At 57.3% G+C, this 3,473-nt stretch overlaps 1 protein-coding gene across 4 annotated transcripts in view; it reads left to right on the top strand.

The window, feature by feature from the left end:
* Nck2 (NCK adaptor protein 2) overlaps positions 1–3,473 on the top strand; it is a 100,862-nt gene that overhangs the window by 181 nt on the left and 97,208 nt on the right. For 3 of the 4 annotated variants that reach the window (XM_023717515.1, XM_023717516.1, XM_023717517.1), the window contains exon 1: positions 7–151. The exons of the other annotated variant lie outside the window; for it this stretch is intronic. The gene's annotated coding sequence lies outside the window, so the exon portion shown is untranslated. Of the gene's footprint in view, positions 1–6; positions 152–3,473 lie in introns of those variants that run through there. 4 annotated transcript variants of the gene reach the window in all.

A 3,473-nucleotide genomic window follows, 5' to 3' on the forward strand; every position in this document is an offset into this window, starting at 1 on the left:
GGAGCAAGGAACCAGGATCGCCGAGCGCTGGGCGGAGCGCGGGGCTGGGGCGCCCGGGCCGAGTCGGCGGCCGCAGCGTCCCCGGTGGAGCAGCAGCAAGGACAAAGGCGGCGCCGCCGGGACCCGCGCACCCGGGGCTCCGCGAGGCGAGGTGAGCGGGGCGAGAACTTGGGGCGCGAGGCCTGGGTCCCCGCCGCGCATTGCACCCCCGTTGGCCCCTCCCTGGTCTCTGGAGACCCCATCCCAGTCTCCCATTCTGGTCTCCCACCCCGATTCTTCACCCCATCCCCTCCCCCGAACCCCACCCAGGGTGCCAGGAGCCGGGGCTCGCGTGGAGCCCGAGCCGGGGGCGGGCGTGGGGCGCGCAGGGTGGGCGGCGGCGATGCCGGGCCCAGAACTTGGCGTGCGGAGGGAACTATTTACGATCGGGCCGCAGCTGCTGTCACCTCGCCGGAGGGAGGTCCCTGCGCGGCCCAGGCGCTTTTGTGCTGCTCCCGGCCCTGCGCCCTGCCGGATTTCCAGGACTCCAGCCGCCGCCGCCGCCGCCGCCGCCGCCGCCGGAAGCAAAGTTTCCCTTGTCCCTGCCCTCGCGGGGCGCGCAGGCGGTTCCACCGCCCGGTGGCTCCGGAGGAGTCGGAGGCGACTTTCCCGGCGGCGCCCGTAACTCCCCGCTGAGCGCGGCGCGCTTGGCATTGTGTGGAGGGGCTCTGTTTGCAGACGGCTTCAGTCGTGGACCACGAGGATTGGCCTGGAAAGGCTGCTGGTCCGGGGACCCCGGGCACCTGACTTTCGCCGGCATTGTCCACAGCCCCGGGACAAAGCAGCGCCGTGTGCGGACTTGGCCGCCGCCGCCTCAGTTTCTCCTTTATTTGGCTTTGTGTATTTTGCCAACAAGTCTGAGGCCGATTTCGCCAAGTTCGTGCCTGTAATGGGATGAGCGGGCCCCAGTCCCGGCCGAGGGTCCTTGGACGTCTCAGGGCCTGCCCGAGGGTTGACCCAGAAGGAGGGGAACCCCAGGGCCGCTGGGCAGGGCCTGTTGGGGAGCCACAGGTAGGACCTATGGACTCTTCCTGGTCGCGGCCTGCCTTGGCTCCTCGGAAGGGTTTTGTAGGAGGGAAACTCCATATGGGTGTATTTCGTGTTGCTGTTTGACTCGTTCTGGATAGTGGTTTTCAGGTCTAAAAATGACTAATAAACTAACTTAGTCTGCTTTAACTTACCAAAATGTCTCTAGGCTGTAACTCACCCACGACGGCTTCCTAGGCAAAAGGGGTGTGATTTAACGCCAGGAATTGAAGGTGCATATGGGGGTTGTGGAGAGAGTGGTGATCAGGCGCTCTGGGCAGAGTGCTAGACCCAGAGGCTGGCCCTGGAGCCTGACCAAAGATGTGCGCAGCAGGCCGGGCGCAGCTTTCACTGGACAAGCTGGGGAAGCTGGCCTTGTGGCTCCCCAGGCTCGCTCACGTTGACAACTTTGTGCAGGAGTGGAGAGTGTTAGAGCTCTTGTGCTGCGGAGCAGCGAAACTGATGGAGATGTAGGAAGGACCCCGGTGCCAGGTTGCCACCTGGAGAGGTGGCCACTCAGTCACTGCTGCCCCACCTACATGGAAAGGACCCCTTCCTGTGGGTGGCCCTGTGAAAGCCCGGCTTCCTTGTGGATTTTGAATTTTGCCTTATCAAATGCTGGGCGCTTGCACCTTCGGGAGGCTCAGCTGGACCCGGTGGAGTTCCCAGCCTCTGTCATTTGTGCTGGGGATTCCTGAGCTTTTCCAGCAAATGCAGATCTAGTACACACAGCCTTTGAGAACTGCTCTCAACCCACATCACATTCTCCAGAAATCTTCCCGGGGGTGCACAGACTGAGTTAGCTTTGAAGATAGGTGCTCAGAGGCCCCATGGTGATGCTGAATGATGGGTCCTTTTCTTTTTACTGGCCAACATTTTAAAAAAAGATTTTATGTATGTATGTATGTATGTATGTATGTATTTATTTATTTATTTATTTGATGGGTCCTTTTCTGGTTCACGTGGGCTGGCTTGACAGGCCTGGCCAGGCCAGGCTGCGAGACCTTCTGGGATGTGCATGTTCCACCTGTGGCCTGGGTGGTGGCAGAGCCCCTGGGAATGGTTTCCTGGCTTTGGAAACGAGGCGGAGGGACTGAGGAGCTCAAGACTGCCAGCTGGAGCTGCGAGTGGGTGCTGTGTGGTGTTTGCAAAAACTGGTAAGCTCACTTTTTTCACAAATGAACTGGAAACTCCCAACAACTCCCCCAGAGGCTCAGGGATTCGCTTTCCCATCCAGATCCTCTGCAAACGGCGCTTCCACATCACTTCCGTTTCCTAAAATGAGAGGTGGAAGCGCTTCACAGCCTGTGCTCAGAGGGCGTGAGCTAAAACACGGTATCATCGCTCGCTGCTCAGCGCTGGAGTTCAGGCAGCCTGGAGGGCAGGCAGCCTGCAGTGGGCTGGCGCAGGTGGGAAGCGGCCGCTGCAGGTCCTTTAGGTTGTTTAGGAGAAACTTAACAGATTAGACTCCTTGTTTTTCTGCATTTCACTTTAAAAGATCCTCAAGGTACATTTGTATCCAAAGGTAAAGCAACATGAGCAAGCTGTACCCCTTGGCCAGTATGTACACAGACACGTGCGCGTGCGCACACACACACACACACACACACACACTTCTACTTCAGAATTCTCCTGGAAGACATGGAGAGAGAATGCTCTTTCAAGGGACCTGGCGCTGTCTGTTTTCTGGCCCTGGCTGTCTGGGCTCCCTCACTCAGCCCCCAGATGTCTGGGTTTCCTCCTTGCGTTTCTTGGCCTCTCACCAGCTCCCTCAAATGGGTGGTTTTGCCCTGCCCCTCTGCAGCATCCTGCGTCTCTGACTTGGTTGGTGTTTGGAACATTCTCCCCAGTGGTTTCTTGGTGTTGGGTTTTCACTGATAGATTGTAGACTTTGAGCCCTCTCTGGCTAGGTCAGTGTGGTTCTGAGTGTGGAGGACACAGCCCTGCCGAGAGCCCTGCCACACTGTGGTAGTCCAGCCACATGGGTCTGGATGGTGGGCAGACCATTTGATCTCCTGTCTACTTGTGTTTTTTTTTTTTGTTTTTGTTTTTTTTTGGGCAGAACTGGGGATTGAACTTAGGTCCTTGCTCTTGCCAGGGAAGTGCTTATTCCACTGAGGCATCTCCCCAGCTCCTCCTGTCTACTTGTGTAACTTCTGTCAAATGAATCATTAGTAGTCCTTTTTCTTTCTTTGGTCTTTTTGAGACAGGATTTCACTATGTTCAGGCTGAACTTGAACTCACTTGGTAGCCCAGGCAAACCTTGAATTTGCAGTAATCCTCCTGCCTCGACTCTGGAGTGCTGGGATTATAGGCGTGGGCCGCCACACCCAGCACATTAACAGTCAGTCTTGAAGCTAAACTTAGAAACAAAACATCACAGAATTCACGTCTGCTGTATAGACACT

Source organism: Octodon degus, unplaced genomic scaffold, assembly GCF_000260255.1.
Source record: "Octodon degus isolate 3935 unplaced genomic scaffold, OctDeg1.0 scaffold00052, whole genome shotgun sequence".
NCBI classification, from domain to species: domain Eukaryota; kingdom Metazoa; phylum Chordata; class Mammalia; order Rodentia; family Octodontidae; genus Octodon; species Octodon degus.